Raw genomic sequence first — 25,328 nt, forward strand, 5'->3', positions numbered from 1 at the left:
AGCAAAGGGATGTGCTGTTTGATATGATTCCCCAAGTATGGCCTACATACCTGACATTACATTCGCACTGACATTCGTATGCCACATTTTTAATTTTGGCTTGATTGTGTGAAGAATTACACTGAAAACCAATTTAAGATTATCAGCTAGGTTCACAGAGTGGCTCACTTATGTGTGCTGGAAGCTACATCTAGTCCTTTGCAAACAGAAAGATCATGTCCATGCATTGTCCCTTTTTCATCTAAACAAAAGCTTGGCAGAGAGCAGTTTACTGGTTCATTCCCCATAGCAATGCCTTCAGCAATCAGAGTTGACCTGCCTGGTTTACAGGACAGGGCTTCAGATGGGATGCCCACCCTTGCCCTATTAAAGCCATGGGTCTTTTCCTGTCCAGCCTGAATTTTTAGACTGCCAGGTGCCTGATTACTGAGGGTGGAAAATTGAGAATGTTCCCAATCACGATCTTGGGTGGAAAATGGGGGACACCTGAGGTGGAAGACCCTTTCTGACTCGGGGTGCCTTCCCCTCACAGACCCGTGACCACCTGACCTTCATCCTCGCCTCACCTATTCCCTGACACCGAGATTGCCCCCTTCTCTATCCCCTAAAGCATTCCTTATCCTCTCTTCCCCAGAACCCCTGTCACTTACTTTGACACTGGCTCCCTGCACTTGGTCTCAAGCACAGCACGGCAGAACATCTTCAAGCCACTGCAGCAATGTGTCTGGATTGGCTGGTCAGTTGTCGCCAATCTGACTGACCAACATCTCTCCACGGTAGGACTCCTTCCAAGTGACGACGGAAGTTCCGCCTGCTGCAAAACTACGCTCGTTGAAGCGTGAAATGGCAGCTAGCCTGTCAGAATTGGTGGGGTGTGCTCCCTGTTCACTCTCCAGGGGGTGGGCGCTCAGGCCCAAGTGTCGATTACAGCTAACTTTATTTCATCCACTGTTCTGAAATTAAGTTGGATGTTTGAAGATTTTCCAAATTGCTTGTGAGCTGCGTTGGAATTCTTCTCTTTGGTTGGATTGCTTTAGGGCTGAGACATTGATCTTCTTCCTCTCAAACTTTTGGATCTTGGGATGTCTTGGTGCTAGCCGGATGGTCATCCCGATAAAATAGGCCAATAGTCTGTCAAGCAGGCATTGTTCCCTGGATGGATTGAATGATACAAACATCTCTTAGATCTTTGACTCGAACAATGACATATTCCAGGAGGAGCCAGTGCTTTGACCTAGGATGCTTCCATGTTGTTTTGTATTTGTCCTTCCAGTGGAAGAGGTTTTCTGACTAACAAGAAATTACTGTGAAATCAAAGGGCTTGAAGATACCTGAGGAATTTCTATTTGAGTGGGTGGCCCCAAATGAAACTATACACTGGATAGGAGGAAATGCTCAATAAAAACTCAATAAAAAGTAAAAACTCAATAAAAAAGTAATTTGAAATAGAAACTAAATTGTGAGATACTGGAATACTAATCTTTAATGTGTTTGCGTCCCTAAGGACCCCTAGTCACTGCCTACACTAAAATAGCAATTTTGGGTAAACATGGGGACTGTTAAAACATTAATATCCCACAGCGTCATTTCAGGTCAAAGGATTTCTAAAATAATATTACTTTCTTCTTGCTGTAGAGTTGCTGCAACACACTTGTTTCTTTTCGATTAGTTTTTATCTCTTGCAGCAAAATGTATAGGATGGTGGTGACATTAGTCTGAATTGCCTCCTTCTGCAAGTCACAAGGGGCGGGATTCTCCGATATCGGCACGATGTCCGCCGACCGGCACCAAAAACGGCGCAAATCAGTCCGGCATCGCGACGCCCCAAAGGTGCGGAATCCTCCGCATCTTGACCGGCCAAGCCCTAACCTTGAGGGGCTAGGCCCACGCCGGACTGATTTCCGCCCCGCCAGCTGGCGGGAAAGGCCTTTGGTGCCACGCCAGCTGGCGCAGAAATGACATTGCCGGGCGGCGCAGGAGCGTCAGCGGCCGCTCACGGCTTCCCCGCGCATGTGCAGTGGAGGGAGTCTCTTCCGCCTCCGCCATGGTGGAGACTGTGGCGAAGGCGGAAGGAAAAGAGTGCCCCCACGGCACAGGCCCGCCCGCAGATTGGTGGGCCCCGATCGCGGGCCAGGCCACCGTGGGGGCCCCCCCGGGGCCAGATCGCCCCCTGCCCCCCCCAGGACCCCGCCCGCGCCGCCGTGTCCCGCCGTCCCAAAGGTGGTTCAATCCACGCCGGCTGGCATGGGTTGACAGCGGCGGGACTTCGGCCCATCCGGGCCGCAGAATCGATGGGGGGGGCCCGCCAACCAGCGCGGCGCGATTCCCGCCCCCGCCGAATATCCGGTGCCGGAGAATTCGGCAACCAGCGGGGGCGGGATTCATGCCAGCCCCCGGCGATTCTCCGACCCGGTGGGGGGTCAGGGAATCGCACCCAATAAATCTGTCTTACCAAGTGTGGAAGCCAGTGAGTTGTTCGCTATTAAAACCAGAACAAAGGTGCAATCTGTGTGAAGGATGCCAGTGTATGCCACACTGATTCATTTAGAATGTAGGTTAGATTCCAAATAGAAATGTATTTCCTTGTAAAATATGTACACGTAGTAATCATATGCTGATTTTCTTCTCCCTTTGTAGCCCAGGAAAATTATAGTCAACTCTAGTACCTACACTGCTACCTAACCAAGATTAGTTAGCTGAGCACAGAGCTGGGTATTGAACCTGCAACCTTCATGATCTCTATGATCAGCACTATTAGTTGATGGTGGAATTTCCTCAGAAGATATCTGATAAAATACTGTAAAGACTGAACCATTAAATTTGTATGAAAAGCATCAGATCCTGTTTGTCCATCATCCTTATCCTCACCAACCACTCCCTGTCCTCCAACGACTGAAATTTAATATCCTTATCCTTGTAATGTGTTTAAATCCCTTCTTTCCCTCCCTCTCTCTGTGACTTCCAATCACATCATAATACATCTTGCATTCCCTGAACTGTCCATTCCTCCAACTTCAGCCCATAGTCCATAGTCCATCTCCAATATATCCCATCTTTGATAGATGCACTTTCAGCCACTTAGACTGCATAATCTGGAATTTCCAGCTGAAATGCATGTTTGTCCAACTTTCATCTTCTCAAGTGTATATATTAAAACGATTATGAATTAACAGTGGTTAGCTGTTTGAATTAATTATCATAGGAAGTATGCTTTGAAATTACATCTTGTAATTTATTAATATTGAAATTGATTGAGATTAGAAAGACATGGATTCTGAGCCACTTTTGAGCCCCATTCCCTTTCATTTCTGGTGGCTCCAGGATAATTCTGGTGCGTTGGCATCCCAGAATTGACAAGCTTTTAAGGTTCCAATCATCGACTGTTCATTTAAATGCATTCCCATTTCCTCACGTTTAGTAGGTTTGTGACTTGGTTAGGTTGAAAATTATGCTTATTACTGCAGCACCCGCTGTTAACTACAGAAGTGCAAAAAGCTGTGGTAGATCACGGAAAATAGGCCATTTCACAGCTCAAAGCTCTATTTGAATGATTTAAGTCATTTTTGCACTCCTATGTTCATTTAGATGCTAAGAGAATCCTGCCTGTAAATCAGTTCCTGCCATTTTCACTGCCAAATTTGGTTATTTTATCCAGGTTGCAGACTCAAAGAACTGGATCTAACACGAAGATAAGGATCCAGCCATGTAATTGTCTTGGAGACATCGATCTCCAGAATCAAAACTAAAATAGCGAACTACATTATTTTGTTCTCTCCAGCAATGCTGCCTGCAAAGTATTTTCTTTTCAAATAAAAGCTAAATACTGAGGATGTTGGAAATTGGAAATAAAAGCAGAAATGTTGGGAAAACTGAACAGATCTGGCAGCATCTGTGGAGAAACAGAGGACGCGATCTACCAGCTACACTGCGCCTGAATGATGGGTGGTATGGCTGGAAGATACCGGAAGAGGCTTCCCGACAGCCGGTAGCCTCACACGATCTACCCAGGTCTCACAAGGCAACACGATCAGGATCCCGCCACAATGGGCGGGATCAAGCCTTGCACACCTCAGTAGGTTTAAAACCTGCTTAGGCGTGCTGACTCGGGATCTACTGGGCTCCTGGCATCTACCAGCCTCCCCAGGGAGACCCCAGCCGGGTGCCGTTCAGTATTGGTCCACACAAACGTGGACCAAATGGAGCGGCATCTGGGGAGGTCTCCCAGGTCGTCGGAGGCTCTTGGGTGGTCAGGAACAGGTAACAATGGCCCCCTGGCCCTCCTGGAACGTGGTCACCTTGACACTGCCAGGCTGGCACTGTGGCGCTGCCAAGGTGCCCAGGTGGCACTGCCAAATTGGCAGGAGTACAGTCAGGGTGGCAGTGCCATTGTGGCACGGCCATGGGTCAAGACCTGAAGGGGGAGGCATGCCCATGAAAGGAGGGTGGGGGGGTATGAAAGATGGGGGAGCGGGGGGGGTGCAGGGCGGCTATGTAGGAGCCTCTGGAAGGTTGGGGGTGGTGAAGGGTGAAGGTCCTGAAAGGGGGAGGGCCCCAAAATGGGGGGGTGGGAAGGCCAGAAAAGGGGGACCCCTCAGTGACCCCATAGTGGGGTGTCCTCACTTGAAGGGGTGTGGAGAAGCGCTTGTGTGTGGGGGTTGACATTTCCTGTGGGTGGGGGTTGTGGGGACCCTCAAGTCCACTTTGAGATCAGGGCACCCTTTCAAAATTGTGACCCAATCTGTGACAAGCCAGTCTGGTTAGAGAGTTCATCTCCCTGTGATGAATGTAATAATAAATGTGGGCTAACCCGATGAGGAACTCACCAACAGTGCCGGGGAGAAACTCCAAGCAAACCCGCAATAAATGAAACTTAGAAACTTTACCGTTACATTGCACCCAGAGTTAACGTTTTGAGTCCATATGACTCTTCAGAACCCTCCACTGTCCACTCAGGATACTCTTCATCATCTAAAAGGCTCAAGTCAGGAATGTGATGGAGCCCACCATTTATCTGGCTGAAAGAAGCGACAAGAATCTTTGAAGCACCAAACCATCCAGGATGGAACAGCTCCGTTGATTGGCATTCCTGTCACTGGACTTGGTACCCCTTTACTCCATCACTGATTTACTCTGGCTATATTGTGCTTAATCTACAGTTTAAAAATGGATTGCACAATTTAATATAATACAACATCACAGTGCCAATTCTGCAATGCAAGTGATCACATTGCATGTACTTTAACTTGGCATCAATTAGCATCCTCACATTAATTAAATAACCTATTTCTCTCTCTCTTGTGATTTTTCAATTATTAGCTCATAAATTTTATGCAAAGAAAGTTTTGGCACGACCACAGATTAAAGTATCACGTTCATCTACTTACTTTTAAGATGTACTGAATTAAACATAGATTTTTCAATTCAAGATTCTTTAATATGTAACTTTCTCTCCATTTATATTAATAGGATATTCATGTGGAAATTCCTATCCTGGCCTTGGAATTGTATAGCAACATTACTGGCTGATGTCCCAGATTTCCTGAAGACGAGTTAACACTTTCAAGTGCTGACAGTAAGTCCAACTTGCTTGCCTTTTTACTCTGTCCTTGGTGACTTATACCTGGAATCCAATTCCAAAGACACTGATTCCTCATCCAGTTTTGCATATGTGTATGATGATATGCATAAGCAATCTTGTATATAATAATGTACACGGCCTCCGACCACCAGGTGGCAGTATAAACCTACCACGTGACTGTGCCTTGGAGTAAGTCGTGTTGGTGGATAGACATATTTTGTGGTAACTTTAGTATAGTTCGTTAGTGTTAGTAGTTTGTTGTATATTTATTCCAGTTATCATTACCACCCAGTTGTTTCATCATAAATTATTTTAAACTAGTCAAGAACGAGATGTTCTGCAGTGCATCATTTACCCGGCCAGTCATCAGAACATGACAGTGTGTGAATCTGGATGGTGAGATCCATTGGACTATTTGGTCCTGAGGGAGTTTGCAGTGCTGTCCAATTCTACCGGTCAGTGGATAGTGACTGCACGTAACTGTCAGAAAGAATTCAAGACTTAGATTTATGTAGCAGCTTTCATGATCACAGGGTCTACTGAAGTGCTTTACAGCCAAGAAGTAGTTTTGAAATAGCCAGTATTGTAATATAGGGCGCGCTTTAATGGAAAAGTTTCAAAGTGTGGTAGTGAGCGCAAACTGGCACGAGCTTCCCGACACTTGACCCAGCGAGACCGGCACAAATTATGGTCCCACCGGTTGATTCACCAGCCCTGCGCCTGCCAGCTCCCCGCTAACAAGGGGGAGCAGCACTTAAACCGAAGGGGGAGCAGCACGTAAACGCATAGCAAACCCCACACAGCATGCAGTCATGCCACCAAGGAGACCAGCCCCACGATTTGGGGATGCCAGCCAGGCCAGATCGGGGCGACACGGTGGTTTGCACTGCTGCCTCACAGCTCCAGGGACCCAGGTGAATTTACAGCCTCGGGTGACTGTGTGGAGTTTACACTTTCTCCCCGTGTCTGCGCGGGTTTTCTCTGGGTACTCCAGTTTCCTCCCACAGTCCAAAGATGTGCAGGTTAGGAGGATTGGTGCTAAATTACCCCTTAGAGTCCAAAAGGTTAGGTGGGGTTACTGGGTTACGGGGATAGCGTGGAGTCATAAGGCTTAAGTAGGGTGCTCTTTCCAAAGACCAGTGCAGACTCGATGGGCCGATTGGCCTCCTTCAACGCTGTGAAAGGACACGGTCAAATCCAGACGGGATGCCGTGTTCCCTCGAGGGGTTCGGAGGGTCAGGCACAGGACAGCCAGTGTCACCTGGGAGGATGTGGCACCGACCTTCAGCTCGGGGAATGTCATCAGGAGGACCGGCACCCACTGCCATTAGAAGATCAATGACTCCATCATGCAACACAGGTGGGCTGGCACCGATCCTACCTGCCATCCCCGCACCCCCACCCCTCCCATGGCCATGTGCCTGGTACCGCCCAGCACCATATCGTGCTCCAGCCCACCCATGTCCAGGAGTGTTGCCCTTGCCTGTCCCCCCCCCCATTCTCTCCCATGCCCCCTCCTCTCCCAGGAGTGCTGTCACCGGCCTACCTCTCTGGGTCCCTCCCTGGCCTGACGGGTGGTCGGGTCCTCAGGGTGTGGGGCTGGGCCCTGCACATGGGCAACCACCTTGAGCCTCTGTCGAAGCTGCTGCCGCTGCCTCCTCCGACGTCTGGCGGCCTTGCCTGCCAGCAGCACTATGAGGGCAGCCTCCGCAGGGTCCAAGATATATATCCCGTGTAATATCAGCAGTCCCTTCCACCCTGGGACCCTCATGACTCACCCCCTCAGATCATCTGCCGTCCTGTAGGGTGCCAGCCAATACGCCCTGCCCATGCATCCCCGGCCCACGTCACCAGACCCCAGACCCTGTACCCCTGTCACTCACTCATAACGTTACCCGGACAGGGCATTGGTCCCCTCCACGGTGCACATTCCCACCCTCCAGTCGCGAAAATGTCCCTGGTGCTAGGGCCAGCCCCTGGATGTTGGCTGCTGCGTCCATGATGTTGCTTCCTGCAGTGTTCAGGCACAATGTCCAGGCCTCATTGTCTGGTTGTGATGCGAGACTATAACTCTCACATGCCCCATTGCACTCTTACCCACGAGAATCCACTTGCTCACTTAATTACGATTACCAATTCCTATTAACAATAATAGCCTTCCGCCACGCGGCTAGAGGCCTCCACAATCAGTAGAAGATATGGTGGGACAGACAGACCGGGGTTGCCTCCATTATGGGTACACACGATCCAGGGGGTGGCATGGCGGACCGGCAGGCACTGAGGCACTCACCACCCGGCCAACCCAGGGGCGATTTCCCCCCTCCCCCGTCTCCCCCCCGCAGGACTGATCGCCGCCCTTGTGACAACAAGCTGGGGAGGCGGTTAGATCACAGGGGGCCATTGGATAGGGGGGTGTTCCTATTAATTGTATGGAGATTGGCTTTAATAACGAATCTGAAAACCGCTGTGACGTGGTGATAATTGGTCTCTCGCCACGTCACAGCGGGATTCGGTTTTCGCCAACGGGGACCGGTCAGTTAGATTGCAAACTGATCAGTGCCCGGCGTGTTTCCCGATTTTGGCCTCTCCAGTGATCTAACAGCTGGGTCACGCTTGAGTGAGACCATGATGCGGCCATTAGATCGCGCCCATAGGAAATGCAAAAGCCAATTTGTACACAGAATGGTCCCACAAATAGAAATATGAAGATGAATAGATGATCTGCTTATTGATGTTGAATGAGGGCTAAATGTTGGTCAAGGTTGTCTCCCCTCTCCTGGGACCTTTCTTGTCTGTATGGCTCCAGTCAGTAGCTTTATCCACTGAGCCATCAACATTGCAGCTACACTTTGGAAATGAAACCTGGAATGTCACGATATTTTAAGGCATCGTTACAGTTCGAAAATTAGACTTTGGTGCTTGAGATAATGAACACCTGAAAAAATAACACCACTTTGGTTGTTTTCATGCACAAGGTGACTTGTCACACAAGCGATTGAAGTTTTTTATTCATTCTACTTCATTTTACAATACATTCTGCTTCACGGAGCTTAAAAAACAATCTTTATTTCTCTTGCACAAAATCATGAATGTGTGAGTAAGAAACACAGAGAGAAAGAGCAAGGAAACAAAACGACTCATGACAATAGTGTGGCTGGATTGAAATTTTTGTTTTGGTTGAAAGGTCAGTGTGTTAAATTGGACTGGATTTGTTTATTGTCACTTGTACCGAGGTACAGTGAAAAGTATTTTTCTGCGAGCAGATCATTAAGTACATGGGAAGAAAAGGGAAGAAAAGAAAATACATAATAGGGCAACACAAGGTTTACAATGTAACTACATAAGCACCGGCATCAGATGAAGCATACAGGGTGTAGTGTTAATGAGGTCAGTCCATAAGAGGGTCATTTAGGAATCTAGTAACAGCTGGGAAGAAGCTGTTTTTGAGTCTGTTCGTGCGTGTTCTCAGACTTTTGTATCTCCTGCCCGATGGAAGAAGTTGGAAGAGTGAGTAAGCCGGGTGGGTGGGGTCTTTGATTATGCTGCCCGCTTTCCCCAGGCAGCGGGAGGTATAGATGGAGTCAATGGATGGGAGGCAGGTTCGTGTGATGGACTGGGCGGTGTTCACGACTCTCTGAAGTTTCTTGCGGTCCTGGGCCGAGCAGTTGCCATACCAGGCTGTGATGCAGCCAGATAGGATGCTTTGTATGGTGCATCTGTAAAAGTTGGTAAGGGTTAACGTGGACATGCCAAATTTCCTTAGTTTCCTGAGGAAGTATAGGCGCTGTTGTGCTTTCTTGGTGGTAGCGTCGACGTGGGTGGACCAGGACAGATTTTTGGAGATGTGCACCCCTAGGAATTTGAAACTGCTAACCATCTCCACCTTGGACCCGGCAAGGGAAATGGCGTCTGCTGTGGACCAGTTGCAACGGTTATGCGTATTGCAGTGGATCAAGGCGTTCTGGGAGTATGGAGGTGAGCGCTTCATGATCAAACTCTCGAATCACTTCATTACGACTGAAGTCAGGGCCACCGGACAATAGTCATTGAGGCACGTTGCCTGGTTCTTCTTTGGCACCAGTATGATGGTGGTCTTCTTGAAGCAGGTGGGGACCTCTGCCAGCTTTTCCGCGCAGGCTCTGAGTGCACGACTAGGGATCCCTTCTGGGCCCGTCGCCTTCCGAGGGTTCACTTTCAGGAAGGCCAATCTGACTTTGGAAGCTGTGATGGTGGGTATGGGTGAATTATGGGCTGCTGGGGCACTCGACAGCTGATTGTTGGTTACCTGCTCGAACCGAGCATAGAATGCATCGAGTTCATCGGGGAGGGGTGCGCTGCTGCCGGAGATACTGCTCGGCTTCGCTTTGTAGCCCGTTATGTTGTTTACTCCTTGCCACAACCGCCGAGAGTCTGTGATTCTAGCTTGGTTTGATATTCTCTCTTGGCATCTCGGATGGCTTTGCGGAGGTCGTACCTGGATTTCTTGTATAGGTCAGGGTTGTCTCACTTGAACGCCTCATATAGGTCCTTCAGTAGGGAGTCAATCTCACGATTGAGCCATGGTTTCCGGTTGGGGAACGTATGTACCGCTTTCTTTGGCACGCAGTCGTCCACACATTTGCTGATGAAGTCTGTGACGGTGGTGGCATACTCATTTAAGTTGGTCGCTGAGTTCTTAAATGTGGACCAGTCCACTGTCTCCAAGCAGTCACGCAAGAACTCTTCTGTTTCCTCGGACCAGCACTGCACAACCTTCTTAGCTGGTTTCTCTGACTGTCTCACCCAACTCCCTTCAATATTATAAATTATTGCCATTTTGAGATAGACGCAAGGCAGATAATTATAAATCCTGTGGGCATGCAACTAGGCCTTGTTCCACGTGGGTAGAAGGTTGATGCACAATAGAGATTAGGAGAAAGCAGACATGCATGAACAGGAAATTTATCATGATAATTAAAAATAAGCAGTAATCCCAAGAAAGAAATCCAAACATGTTATCGCTAATAATAAACTGCTTCAGATGACAGCATCTAAATTGTTACACAAGATGTTTGGGAAATGTCTTTTAAAAAATTCACATGCACATTTTGGGTAATTATTTAAATGGATGGATATGACGTTGCTCATGGTAGGTATAGAGCAGTGTTTTTCAAACTTTTATTCCCGGGACCCACTTTTACCAACCGGCGGACCTTCGGGACCCCCGCTGGCCAATGGACGTGACCCAAGCCAGCCGGCCTCCACGACTCAATATTATTGCTTACCTTTAATGCGGCAGATGTGCCTGCTTGGCCCTCACAATCTCACTTGCTTTGTCATTCAATGTTACATTTATGCTAAAGACTTCAGCTGACAATTTAAGTTCTCACTGCATCCTTTGAAAAAGAAATCAAGACGTTTGCCCTCGAACCTTCCATGCTTAGTCTTCAAATGTCTTTGAAGATTTGAGGGTTTCAAACTTTCATTTGCCAGTACCTCCCTGCATATAACACACATGGGCTTTGCATCCTGATTTGCATTGGCACAATTAAAGCCATACCTCAATAAATCATCTTTCCATTGTTTTGTTCTCGATTTCAGTTTCTTCTTAATTGTTTAAGAAGCACTGCTGGTGTGGTGCTCTAAACTGTAATGTCGGAATTCAGATGGCCCAAATTTTTTGTGTGAAGATAATGAGATAGATTTTGCGGTGGCAAGGCTATGGCACTTGCAGCTGTCCTCAAAGAAAACTGTCTGCAAAGATCTAGCCAAATCTTTGGCACTGACTTTCCCTTTCCCAATGAGTTTAAATTTGACACCACATCCAGATGATTTTCAGGTATGTAACAAAAGCGATGTCAACAGCAGGTTAAGCAACCAGTCACAATGAAATATTCTTACTGTTCTAAATACTTTATCTTTCACTTCTAAATTTTCAGAAATCAAAATAAATTATTGTTGAATTTAGATATAAGTTAAATTATTAATATAATCAAACCTGAAAATTGTTACTTCACAATATTTTTTAACATAAAAATCATCATTCCATAAATATAAAATGATCTTCTCAGCGCTAGTGAGGATGTTTAGCAGTAATTATGATATTAGTATGTCCATTGCACCCCATTCAACAAGTTATACTTTTTCCATCAGTTTGTACAGAGAAACTAAAAGTGTATATTTTTGTCACTTCACTGATTACTTGTGAATTATGTTCAGTTGGGCGGGTTTTTTTTTGGGGGGGGAGGGGGGAATGAGATGGGGAGTTTATTAACAATGCACCCTCTTAAATAGCACAGAATCACTGACAGCAACATCTGGATTTTTGCGATTTTCTTCAAACTTGCGGACACCCAAAATTGCAGTCAGTACCAGTGGGGTAATGACATGGAGTGCTCAGTGTTTCACTGTTGTTACCACTGCAAATTTCAAGGCATATACTAGATAGATGGTGAATACTTTTGAGGCATACTAATATTCTGAAGTATTTCTGCCTACTATGATGTCAAGGTTCCATTGTAGTTGTATTCTCAAACTGTGGTGGTTGGTTTAACGTCAGTAGTTTTTGCAAAATCTTAAAGGTATACCTTTGAACGTGAGGATGTCTCAGTGAAGGGAAAAATTCTATTTTGCATGGCATCACCTGGTATAAAAGAGTCAAAGAGCAGAGGAGATCAGCAAGAAATGATATTGAGGTGATAAAAGCTTGGATTTCCATACCCATGCTGTCACCTGTGGGAGCAAGAGTTGTACACCAGACAAAAAGATTGGAAAGATCTCAATATCAACACAAGAAAATAATTCAAATCGCACTATTTCTTTACCCCGGCAATATTTCTACAGACACTTATAAATTCAGATAGATTATCAATTTACAATAACTATCTTATATCCTGACATTCAGAGTGAGTATGATTTACATGCAAATCAACAGGTGAGCTGTAGGAAAGTAGGCAACTATAGACTGGCTAACGTGACCTCTGTGGTGGGGACGTTGCTGGAATCAATCAGTAAGGAGGAGATGACTGAACATTTGGAAAGACAAAGCTCAATCCACCCGGCACAATCTGGATCTAACCCTTGCTGGGCGTGATCCGGATCAACATATTTAATGGCTCATTTAACTAGCTGGATGCCACTTTCATCTGGTGCCTCGAGGTCAACGACCATGCCTGTGCGACCACCACCAGGCACCGTTTAGCAGTGGTTTCCACAAATGTGGACCAGGCGTGATGGCACCTCGGGGGTCTCGATGGCCATTACAGACTCCCAGCTGGTCAATGACAGAGCAGGGCGGTACCCTACATTCCCCTTGCGCCTGGGTACCTTGGCACTGCCATATAAACACCCTGATAAACTGGCACTGACAGGGTAACCGGGTGGCACCGCCAGGGTGCCAAACAGGCAGTGCCTAGGTGCATGGTTGGCACTACCAGGGGTCAGGCCCGGGAAGAGGGCCTTGCACATTAGAGGGGAAGTTCCAAGGGCCACTAGAATGTTGGGGTGGGTGAAGGAGGGGTATCCATAAAGCGGGAGGGCCTCAGTGGGGATGTATAGATTGGGGCAGCTGTCAAAATGCACCCGATCTGCACAGCTCGCCAGTGCACGAAAATGTGGCCTCAGCGGGGAGAAACTCCCGAAGCCCAAAATAATGATGAATCTTGGCACTGCAACCGCTGAGAAACACCCTACCAAACGCACCCGAAAGCAGACTTTGTTTCATGTCTGCTGAATTGTGACCTAAGTGTCATTTTGGGCACTGATTGGCGGGGTGTTCCACCGGCTTTTTGGGTGAGATCCGGACCTGTATTTACCCACAATTTGGATGCAATCTAACGGGAAAAAAACAGAGTCTGTTCTGGATGAGAGGGATTGTTCCTGGCGCTGGAAGCGGCAGGAAGGACCCTGCTGTCCAGCTGCTGTCTGTTTTTTCTTCTGATCCCTTAGTGGAAAATGCCCTGCAAGGCCGCACTCAGTCGCATTTCAGGAAGAGAGCGGGTGCCATTTTTAAACGATGCCCTGATCTCCCGACCCTCCGACGCGACCCTGGACCCCCCAATAGAACATAGAACAATACAGCGCAGTACAGGCCCTTCGGCCCATGATGTTGCACCGAAACAAAAGCCATCTAACCTACATTATGCCATTATCATCCATATGTTTATCCAATAAACTTTTAAATGCCCTCAATGTTGGCGAGTTCACTACTGTAGCAGGTAGGGCATTCCACGGCCTCACTACTCTTTGCGTAAAGAAAGATGCTCCAATTTACTTGTTGGGGGGACCTCGATCCACTCGCACCCCACCTCATACAGGCAGGGCACCCAGGGACCTGAGCCCTGGCCTGGGCAAAATGCCACCTGGGCACCTTGGCACTGCTGTCCTGGAACCCTGGCAGTGCCACTGCCAGCATGAAGTGCCACTTGGACACATTGGCCATGCCAGGCTGGAACCCAGGTGCCACTGTCAGGGTGGCACTCCAGGGTACCAGGCTGGCAGTGCCAAGGTGCCACCCAGTCCAAATACCAACCACCCAGGGGCCTCTCATCACCTGTGAGACCCCCCCCCCCCCCCTCCCCCTATCAAATGCCATTCCGCCTGGTCCCAGTTTGCAGTAAACTGTATCTGGCTGGGGTCTCCACGGCGAAGCAGGTAAATCCTGGGTGTTAGTTCGATCTGGCGTTGGCAGAATTAAGTGAACTTTTAAGCTATATGCACATTGGAGTGAAGTACACTTGGAACACAAGTTGGTGGGGTTGAATAGTTTTATTTTGTTTCGGTGTGAGGAGACAAAAGGAACCGCTGTGAGAATAAATATCGTAAACGTTATGTAACAATTATTAAAGACTATTTCTTCAACTAAAGAAAAGCCAAATACATATAAACAGGATGATTCTACCCTCAGTTAAGATGTATGAACTACTAAACACATTATCTATAGAATTTACCCCTTGTTACAAAATATATCTACGATACCTGAACATCCGAATTGAATAACCAATTATAGTTACCACAGAATACAAGGATGATACTCAAATCTGGGAACTGTCTTTTTCTTGGCCCAGTGAAGATATTTTAAAACTGCTGCTATGAAGGTTTTCTGTCCTGCCTTGGCTCGAAGACTTTGAAGCTTGTTTGCTGTAAACTTGGCCTCAGGCTGGGTCGCTGGAAACTGACATGCCCGCTTTCTAAGACTGCTCGAGTTAACTGCTTCCCTTCCTTCTCGGGAGTGTCAATTATGTCGTTATTGTTCTATGATTATGCCTTCTGTGGATTCAGCTGCCTTCCCCCATCAACTTCCTTGACTATGCATGAACAAATGTATTCTCAGGGACCTTCCAAATCATCTATAATCTGTTTCTCCTCCATAAACTATTGACACTTGAGTGTTATCTAAACAGCCGTTCTAAACTCGTTACCTGGAATGGCGGGTACCAATTGAGGCCCTTTGAATACAGTCTAGTGCTGTCTCCCGGCAGATTCATTTTTGTCTAAAATAAATTTAGAGTTCCCAATTATTATTTTTCCAATTAAGGGGCAATTTAGCGTGGCAAATCCACCTAGCCTGCACATCTTTCGGTTGTGGGGGTGAGACCCACGCAATCATACAGAGAATGTGCAAACTCCACACGGGCAGTGACCTGGGCCCCCCACCCCCCCTTGCAGTTCATGACAACATCTCATCTGAAGCATTAATTTCTTCCTTGCACGCAGATGTAACAGTCAGTAAGGGCAACAATACATTGCCTGGCAGATCAGCAGCCCCACCCTCCCATTTTCCTTCAGTCATGAAAAGAGGGTGGGAAGTGATTTTTGATACTTCTGGACCACTAAATACAAACGGAGACATAACTCTACCGGGGACCTCACCTCTCCAAAGGGACATGCTGGCTATCCAAAACCGATGCACAAGAAACAGACATTCTCTGACCTGGTCTATTCTATGTACTTTGAGATCCACAGAGCTGGGATGCAAAACTCGGGGACCAAGTGAAGGCAACTGACGATTTAAGTTGCCAATCGCCTCCATGAATCACATAAGCATGAAACTCAGCCAACCTCCAAACCTGTCCTCACGAAAATGAAACATGGGTGTTCATGGATGCGACTTAGTTCTTCCAATGATTTCTATAATTTTCGCCATGGGTTTTTCCCAGGCACACCCCTTCGGCACTGCCCTGGCAACTGCAAAATCAGAGGTCACCCTGCCAGGGAAAGGTCATGTAACCCATGACTTCAACTTTGTTTTTCTAATGCTGTACTTGATAACAATCAAGTGTCAATAGTTTATGGAGGAGAAACAGATTATAGATGATTTGGAAAGTCCCTGAGAAATACATTTGTTCATGCATAGTCAAGGAAGTTGATGGGGGAAGGCAGCTGAATCCACAGAAGGCATCATCATAGAACAATAACAGCCATTTTTGACAGCGACTTTAAAGTTGCTTTTCCTGCCAAATATCGGCCTTTTGTCAATATCAGGGAAAGTCCTAGCCAGGATCTTTCACATTCCTCAGAGGTTTATGGTCTCTGCTGGGGTCTTCGCAGACCTGGCATCTCCCCACAGTGAAATGAAATGTGGCATGCATAGTGATGCAAATTGGGGCAGGAACGTCTGTCCATGATTTCCAGTCATCCCATTTAGTCTATTAATCCCTACTCTTTCTTTCCTCTCCGCCAACCAGTTTTCTATCCACCCGAATACATTTCCCCCAATCCCCTGCGCTTTAATTTTGCACAATAATCTCTTATGCGGGACTTTGTCAAACGCCTTCTGAAAGTCCAAATATACCACATCGACTGGCTCCCCCTTGTCGACTGTACTGGTTACCTCTTCAAAGAATTCCAACAGATTTGTCTAGCATAATCTTCCCTTCATAAATCCATGCTGACTGATCCTGCCACTGCTTTCTAAATGTTCCGCTATAAAGTCCTTGATAATGGATTCAAGCATTTTCCCCACTACCGATGTTAGGCTTACTGGTCTATAATTCCCTGCTTTCTCTCTACCACCCTTTTTGGAATATCAGAGTGACGTGAGCTACCCTCCAATCTGCAGGGACAGTTCCAGAGTCTATAGAATCCCAGAAGATGGCCACCAATGCATCCACTATTTCCAGAGCCACCTCCTTAAGCACTCTGGGATGCAGATTCTCAGGCCCTGGGGATTTATCCGCCTTCAATCCCATCAATTTTCGCAGCACCATTTCTCTACTGATGTTGATCTCCCTCAGTTCTTCCCTCTCATTAAACCATTCATTTCCCAACATTTCTGGGATCTGATTTGTGTCCTCATTTGTGAAGACAGAACCAAAGTATGTATTTAATTGCTCAGCCATTTCTTTGTCCCTTATTATGCATTCCCCTGTTTCTGTCTCCAGTGGGCCTACATTTCTCTTTACCAATCTCTTTCTCTTCACATATCTGTAGAAACTCTTAGTGTCAGTCATTATGTTCCCTGCAAGCTTCCTTTCGTACTGTATTTTCCCCTTCTTAATCAATCCCTTCGTCCTTCTTTGCTGAATTCTAAATTGCTCCCAATCCTCAGACCTATCATTTTTCTTGGCCAATCTGTATGCTTCTTCCTTGGGTTGGATACTATTTCTAATTTCCTTTGTAAGCCATGGATTGGCCCTCTTACCCCCTTTGCTTTTGTGCCAGACAGGAATGAACAGTTGCTGTAGTTCCTCCATGCGTTCCTTGAATGTTTGCCATTGTCTATCCACTGTCATCCCTTTAAGTAACTCTCCCCAATCTATCAAGGCCAACTCACACCTCATATCCTCATAGGTCCCTTTATTAAGATTCAGCACTCTAGTCTCCGAATCAATTACTTCACTCTCCATCGTGATTTTTAAAAATCTATCCTGTTATGGTCGCTCATCCCCAAGGGGTCTCGTACAGCCAGATTGGCAATAATTCCCTTCTCATTACACAGTACCCAGTCTAAGATGGCCTGCTCTCTCGTTGGTTCCTCCACTTATTGGTCAAGAAAACCATCCCGTATACACTCCTGGAATTCCTCCTCTACGACATTGTGGCTAATTTGATTTGCCCAATCTATGTGAAGATTAAAATCACCCATGATCACCGATATTCCCTTATTACATGCATCACTAATTTCTTGTTTAATGCCATTCCCAACCTCACCAGTGCAGTTTGGGGGTCTATATATGACACCCACTAATGTTTTTTGTCCCTTGGTATTTCTCAACTCTACCCATACAACTCTACTAAATCCAACTCTACTCTATCCAAGAACTCTAATAAATTAGTCCAACATAATTTTCCTTTCACAAAACCATTTTCTAATTGCCCTGCTATAACTTCCTTAATAACAATCCTGGAATTTTCCCTGTGATAGATTTCAGGCTAACTTATTCCTGTTTCCCTCATATCTTGAATAGAGGTGTTACATTCACTATTTTCCAATCTGAGTGGATCTTTCCAGAATCAAGGGAATTTGGGAAAATTACAACCATTGCACCTACTATCTCCACGGCCAATTATTTTAAGACTCTAGGGTGATGTGCACCAGGCCTTGGGGACTTTTCAGCCTTCAATTCTAATACATCCCTTTGCTTCGCTACCTCAATCCCCTCATCATGCACTTGTTAAAATCTGCTTCTTTGATCATACTTTTGATCACCTGAACCGATACTTCCTCATGGCTTGGTATTTTTATTAATATCACCTTTTTAGCACCTTGTGACATTTCATCGTGTTAATTATGCTTTTTAAATGTAAGACGTTATGTCAATGAAAATTAGTCCCCGCAAAGATATAAAACTTTGAATTAAAGCAAAGGCAAGAAGAATGTTACAGAAACCAATTACCTCAACCAATGAGGGTTGTCTATTTTTGCATTTCTAATTCGCCATATTAATCTGAATGAATTGTCTGCTGACAAATGTCATCCTTTAGAACATACAGTGCAGAAGGAGGCCATTCGGCCCATCAAGTCTGCACTGACCCACTTAAGCACTATCCCCGTAACCCAATAACCCCTCCTAACCTTTTTGGTCACTAAGGGCAATTTATCATGGCCAATCCACCTAACCTGCACGTCTTTGGACTGTGGGAGGAAATCGGAGCACCCGGAGGAAACCCACGCAGACACGGGGAGAACGTGCAGACTCCGCACAGACAGTGACCCAGCAGGGAATCGAACCTGGGACCCTGGCGCTGTGAAGCCACAGTGCTATCACTTGTGCTACCGTGCTGCCCCTTTACACTCATTGTTGCATGTAAAATGTTTTGCTTACCTCCTCCCAGATTCTCAAGGTAGTAAATGCTGAGTTGAATCAATAAAGGGAAAAGTCAGAATCATTCAGCAGCTTGGCAGGGGTCTATGGAGAGATTAGACAAGTTAACATTTTATGTGTGGACCCTTTATCAGACCTGGTTACAAATAAACAGCATTTCATAAGGTAAAAAAGAGTACTTGAGGAAGAAATGTGAACAATATGATGAATTAGAATGATTCATACAGTCCTAAATGTAGAACAGCAAATGATTAAATATCAACTCATTTGCCCAAGGATGGCAAAAAAGTACGTTAACAACAAGGATGCAGAAATGAGAGTTAATGGTATGCTCACCATTTGGGCGTGATCCAAAACTGGCCATTGGGAGCGAGCCAGGTGAATTGCAAACTGGTTCGCGCCTGCCGCGAATTTCAATTTTGACCTTTCCCACTATTTACCCAGCACGTTGGGCACAAGGCAGTGGTTGACTCGCACCAGTAAATTCATTCTGGTAGAGGTCATAATTCTTGTCTTAAAATTGTGGCCTGTAGGGAACTAAAATTCAAACCCTGACTAATTTGATTTGACCCAGAATTATTTGCAATCTTTGTGATTAAGCCCAGTTTCAGCTACACAATGAAAAGTTCTTCGGTGGGATTCTCCGTTGGCGGGATCCTCCACTTCGCTGGCAGCGCACCCAAGCCCACGGGTTTCCCGACGGCATGGGTTGGCCACAGTGGGAAACCCCACTGGCCGGCTGCGGGAAAGGAGAAACACGCTGCCGGCAGTGGCGCGCCACGTGATCTGGTGGGGTGTGCCCTGCGCGGGTGTTGCTGGGGGGGGGGGGGGTGGGTGGGGACTCTCCCATAGTGCGTTGGGGCTTCCGGGGGTTGGGGCTTGCTTCGGGGGCTCAGGAGATCGGGGCCATTTAAAAATGGAGTCCCGATCTCTCGCTACACTGAGAAGTTCCGGCGAGCGGAGCTCCTCAGTGCACAAAACGGTGTGATGTGTGGCCTCAGCCACGCGTTCCCCGCTGAGGTCCCCTATCTAATGCGAGTGCCGTTTTATACCGTTGTGTTTCTCGGCGCTGCGAGTTCCAGGAAACACGCAGCAAAATGGCTTGCTATGGGACTTTGTTCCCATTTAGTTAAATCCCACCCATTGTCTCTGAAGCGGAGAATCCTGCCCGTGGTTTATTCTTAAAAGGGATTTGCATTGCCAACACTGTCTTTTGGAGTAGATGGAAATGTGGAATTCAAAACACAAACAAACCGGCCATGATTTTATTGAATGGCAGAGGACAATTTCTGCTCCTATTTCATATGTTCATATATACTCATCTGCCTGGGCCAGAGCACATTCAATTTGTGGACAAGATTCTTGTAGTTACCAGAGATCGCACTGACACAAAAGAGGAATATCACATTAGAGACTTCCAGAGTGCCAAAATAATCTACTGAGCATTGTTAAAGAATCAAAACAATTGTTGATCTGATCCATTGAAGGTTCCAACAGCTAAGTCACTAAACACAATTTGTAAGTTGAAATGGTCTCCATGGACTTCCGGGCCGCATCACCGCGCGATTCGGAAGCTCCCGCGAAAACGGACTTTCGGGCCCGATAACGGAGCCCCAACGGCATTTTTTTGAAAATCAACCCGTGGGGAAGGAAGAAGAAAGGTCCCCTACCAACCTGCATGGACCGGACCCGCAGCGAAACGGCAAAAAAAGCGGCCCTGGAGCAGCGAGAGAAGAAGGGGGAAAAAAGCAAAATGGCGGCGCCAACGGACAAAGAAGAGATGAAGGAGTTCATCAAGCGCTGTTTTGAGGAGATGTGCAAGGAGATGGTGGTGCCTATGCTGCCGATAATTGAAGGGCTTGGAATAACCCAGAAAGCCCAAGAGGTGAAGATCCAGGAGATCCAGGAAAAAGTGAGCGTGAACGACGATGAGCTCGTGGGCCTGGCGGAGAAAGTGGAGCGGCACGAGGCGCTGCACAAGACGTGGGCGGGAAGACTCGAAGACCTGGAGAATAGGTCGAGGAGAAACAATTTGAGGATCCTGGGACTCCCAGAAGGAGTGGAGGGGGCCGATGCCGCGGCATACGCGGGTACAATGATCGGGACGCTGATGGGTGTGGAGGCCCCCCCGGGATTGCTGGAGCTGGATGGGGCGCACCGAGTGCTTGCGAGGAAGCCAAAGGCAAATGAGTCGCCAAGGGGATGGTGGTGAGATTTCACCGGTTTACAGACAGAGAGAGGGTCCTGAAATGGGCCAAGAGGGAACGGAGCAGCAAGTGGGACAATGCAGAGATCAGAATATACCCGGATTGGAGCGCGGAAGTCGCTAAGCGGAGAGCCGGTTTCAACCGGGCCAAAGCGGTGCTGCATCGGAAAGGAGTGAAATTTGGAATGTTGCAGCCAGCGCGACTGTGGGTTACACATAATGGCCAACACCACTACTTCGAAACGCCCGAAGAGGCGTGGACCTTTATACTAACTGAAAAGCTGGACTCTAATAAGGGTTTGTGTGGGAGGGGGGTGTTTGAGGGTTGAAGTATGATGGTTGTTGTACATAGGGGGTCGAACACGCACAGGAAATGTTATATGGGCTGGGGGAGGGAGACAAGGCCACGACAGGAGCTGCGCCATGGGGGGCGGGGCAGGCTTTGGAAAGCGCGGGGTTTTCTTTCCCGCGCGCGGCTAGAAAGGCGGGAAGGGGAACGAAGGAATGTATATTGATTGGGAGATTCCCACACGGGGGTGTCAAAGGGATGGCGGGAGAAGCCGGGGTCAGCAGGGGTCAGATGACTTACGGGAGAGATATGGGGGAGCAAAAAAGCTAGACGGGGATCTAGCGGGGGGGGGAGGGGAAGGGGGGTGGGGAGGGAGGGGGGAAGGGGGGTGGGGGGGAAAGGGTTGCTGCTGCACTGGCCGAAAGAGAACGGGACACAGAAGAGGTGGCTGGGACGGGGGTCCCCCGGCTGGGGGACTGGAGAGTGAGGGAGGCGCGGACAAGGGACTGGCCCAGAAAAGGTGATGGCTAGGACGGGGGGGGGGGGGGGGGGGGGGGGGTGAGAGTCCCTCCAATCCGGCTGATAACGTGGAACGAGTGTTCGCGCACTTGAAGGGACTGAAGGCAGACGTGGCAATGCTCCAAGAGACACACCTGAAGGTGGCGGACCAGGTCAGGTTAAGAAAGGGATGGGTAGGACAGGTATTTCACTCGGGATTAGACACGAAAAATAGAGGGGTGGCAATTCTGGTGGGAAAGCATGTGCCATTTGAGGCCAAGACTATCGTAGCGGATAATGGAGGGAGATATGTGATGGTGAGTGGTAGGCTGCAAGGGACGAGGGTGGTGTTGGTAAATGTATATGCCCCGAACTGGGATGATGCTGGATTTATGAAGCGCATGTTGGGGCGCATTCCGGACCTGGAGGTAGGAGGACTGATAATGGGAGGGTACTTTAATACAGTGCTGGACCCAGCACTGGACCGCTCCAGATCAAGGACGGGCAGGAGGCCGGAGGCGGCCAAGGTGCTCAGGGGTTTTATGGATCAGGTGGGGGGAGTGGACCCATGGAGGTTTGCAAGACCGCAGGCCAGGGAATTTTCTTTTTTCTCCCACGTACATAAGGTTTACTCCCGGATAGATTTCTTTGTTCTGGGTAGGGCGCTTATTCCGAGAGTGGAGGGGACGGAGTATTCGGCCATAGCCGTTTCGGACCATGCCCAGCACTGGGTGGAAATGGGGCTGGGAGAGGAGAGGGACCAACGCCCGCCGTGGCGGTTGGACGTGGGACTGCTGGCTGATGAGGTGGTGTGTGGGAAGGTGAGAGGGTGCATTGAAAGGTACTTGGAGGTCAACGACAACGGGGAGGTGCGAGTGGGGGTGGTATGGGAGGCGTTGAAGGCGGTGGTCAGGGGAGAACTGATCTATGAAGAGCTGTACAGGTCCCAGCCCCCAGGGGGGGAAGGGGGGATGAGGCGATTTCTGGACCAGCTGGGGTTTCCGACGGTGGAGGAGCAGGAGGCGGTTGGTTTGGGAGCACCAATTGGGTTGGAGGAGTTGAGCAAGAGTTTGGGGAGCATGCAGGCGGGGAAGGCCCCGGGGCTGGACGGGTTCCCGGTGGAGTTCTATAGAAAATATGTGGACCTGCTGGCCCCGCTGCTAGTGAGGACCTTTAACGAGGCAAAAGAGGAGGAAACCCTGCCCCAGGCAATGTCGGAGGCGACAATGTCCTTGATTCTTAAGCGAGACAAGGATCCACTGCAATGTGGATCGTACAGGCCGATATCGCTCCTCAATGTGGATGCTAAGTTATTGGCAAAAGTGCTGGCCATGAGGATTGAGGACTGTGTCCCGGGGGTGATTCATGAGGACCAGACGGGATTTGTAAAGGGCAGGCAGTTAAATACCAATGTGCGGCGGCTCTTGAACGTGATAATGATGACATCGGAGGAGGGAGAAGCAGAGATAGTGGCAGCTATGGACGCGGAAAAAGCCTTTGACCGAGTAGAGTGGGAGTACCTCTGGGAGGTATTGCGAAGGTTTGGGTTCGGGGGAGGGTTTATCAGATGGGTTAAGCTCCTTTATAGCGCCCCGGTGGCGAGTGTAGTGATGAACCGGCGGAAGTCGGAGTACTTTCGGCTTTACCGAGGGACGAGGCAGGGGTGCCCCCTGTCCCCCCTGTTGTTTGCACTGGCAATCGAACCCTTGGCCATATCACTTAGGGAGTCCAAGAAATGGAGGGGGATAGTCCACGGGGGAGAGGAGCATCGGGTATCGCTATACGCGGATGAACTGCTGCTATACGTAGCGGACCCAATGGAGGGGATGGTGGAGGTCATGCAGACTCTGAAGGAGTTTGGGGAGTTCTCGGGCTACAAGCTTAATGTAGGGAAGAGTGAGCTTTTTGTGTTACAGGCAGGGGACCAAGAAAGAGGGATAGGTGACCTACCGCTGAGGAGGGCGGAGAGCAGTTTTCAGTATCTGGGGATACAGGTGGCCAGAAGTTGGGGGGCCCTACATAAACTGAATTTGACGAGGTTGGTGGAGCAAATGGAGGAGGATTTTAAAAGATGGGACATGCTCCCGCTCTCGCTGGCGGGTAGAGTGCAGTCGCTCAAAATGGTGGTCCTCCCGAGGTTTTTGTTCGTGTTTCAGTGCCTCCCCATCGTGATCACCAAGGGCTTTTTCAAGAAAGCAGGTAGGAGTATTATGGGGTATGTGTGGGCAAATAAGACACCGAGGGTTAGAAGAGGGTTCTTGGAACGCAACAGGGACCGAGGAGGGTTGGCTTTGCCAAACCTAGAGAGTTACTACTGGGCAGCAAACGTGGCGATGATCCGCAAGTGGGTCATGGAGGGAGAGGGGGCAGCATGGAAGAGGATGGAGATGGCGTCCTGTAAAAGAACGAGCCTGGGGGCGTTGGTAACGGCACCGCTGCCGCTCTCGCCGACAAAACACACCACAAGCCCGGTGGTGGCGGCAACGCTAAGGATCTGGGGCCAGTGGAGAAGGCACAGGGGTGCAATGGGAGCATCGGTGTGGTCCCCGATTAGGGGTAACCACCGGTTTGTCCCGGGGAAGATGGACGGGGGGTTCCGGGGCTGGCATCGGGCGGGGATTGGAAGAATGGGGGATCTGTTCATTGACGGGACATTTGCGAGCCTAGGGGCACTGGAGGAGACATTTGAGTTACCCCCGGGAAACGCATTTAGATATATGCAGGTGAGGGCCTTTGTGAGGCAACAGGTGAGGGAATTTCCGTTGCTCCCGGCACAAGAAGTTCAAGATAGGGTGATCTCGGGGGTATGGGTTGGGGAGGGCAAGGTGTCGGAAATATACCAAGAGATGAAAGAAGAGGGGGAAGCGCTAGTAGAAGAACTGAAAGGTAAATGGGAGGAGGAGCTGGGGGAGGAGATTGAGGACGGGTTATGGGCTGATGCCCTAGGTAGGGTTAATTCCTCCTCCTCGTGTGCCAGGCTCAGTCTGATACAATTTAAGGTGGTTCACAGAGCGCATTTGATGAGGGCGAGGCTGAGTAGGTTCTTTGGGGTAGAGGATAGATGTGAAAGATGTTCAGGGAGCCCGGCGAACCATGTCCATATGTTTTGGTCATACCCGGCATTGGAGGGGTTCTGGAGAGGTGTGGCGGGAGTAATATCCCAGGTGGTGAAAGTCCGGGTCAAGCCAAGCTGGGGACTAGCAATATTTGGAGTAGTGGATGAGCCGGGAGTGCAGGAGGCGAAAGAGGCCGGCATTCTGGCCTTTGCGTCCCTAGTAGCCCGGCGAAGGGTCTTGCTATTGTGGAAGGAGGCAAAGCCCCCTAGCCTGGAGGCCTGGATAAACGACATGGCGGGGGTTCATAAAATTGGAGAGAATTAAGTTTGCTTTGAGAGGGTCTGCACAGGGGTTTTACAGGCGGTGGCAACCGTTCCTAGAATACCTCGTGGAGCGTTAGAGGAAGTTCGGTCAGCAGCAGCAACCCTGGTGGGGGCGGGTGGGGGGGGGGGGGGGG

General features: G+C 48.6%; 1 protein-coding gene across 4 annotated transcripts in view; it reads left to right on the forward strand.

The window, feature by feature from the left end:
- Positions 1-25,328, forward strand: part of disp3 (dispatched RND transporter family member 3) — an 876,012-nt gene that overhangs the window by 411,946 nt on the left and 438,738 nt on the right. For all 4 annotated transcript variants that reach the window (XM_072478461.1, XM_072478460.1, XM_072478462.1 and 1 more), the window contains one exon: positions 5,467-5,572. The gene's annotated coding sequence lies outside the window, so the exon portion shown is untranslated. The remainder of the gene's footprint in view (positions 1-5,466; positions 5,573-25,328) is intronic.

Source organism: Scyliorhinus torazame, chromosome 16, assembly GCF_047496885.1.
Source record: "Scyliorhinus torazame isolate Kashiwa2021f chromosome 16, sScyTor2.1, whole genome shotgun sequence".
Lineage (NCBI taxonomy): Eukaryota > Metazoa > Chordata > Chondrichthyes > Carcharhiniformes > Scyliorhinidae > Scyliorhinus > Scyliorhinus torazame.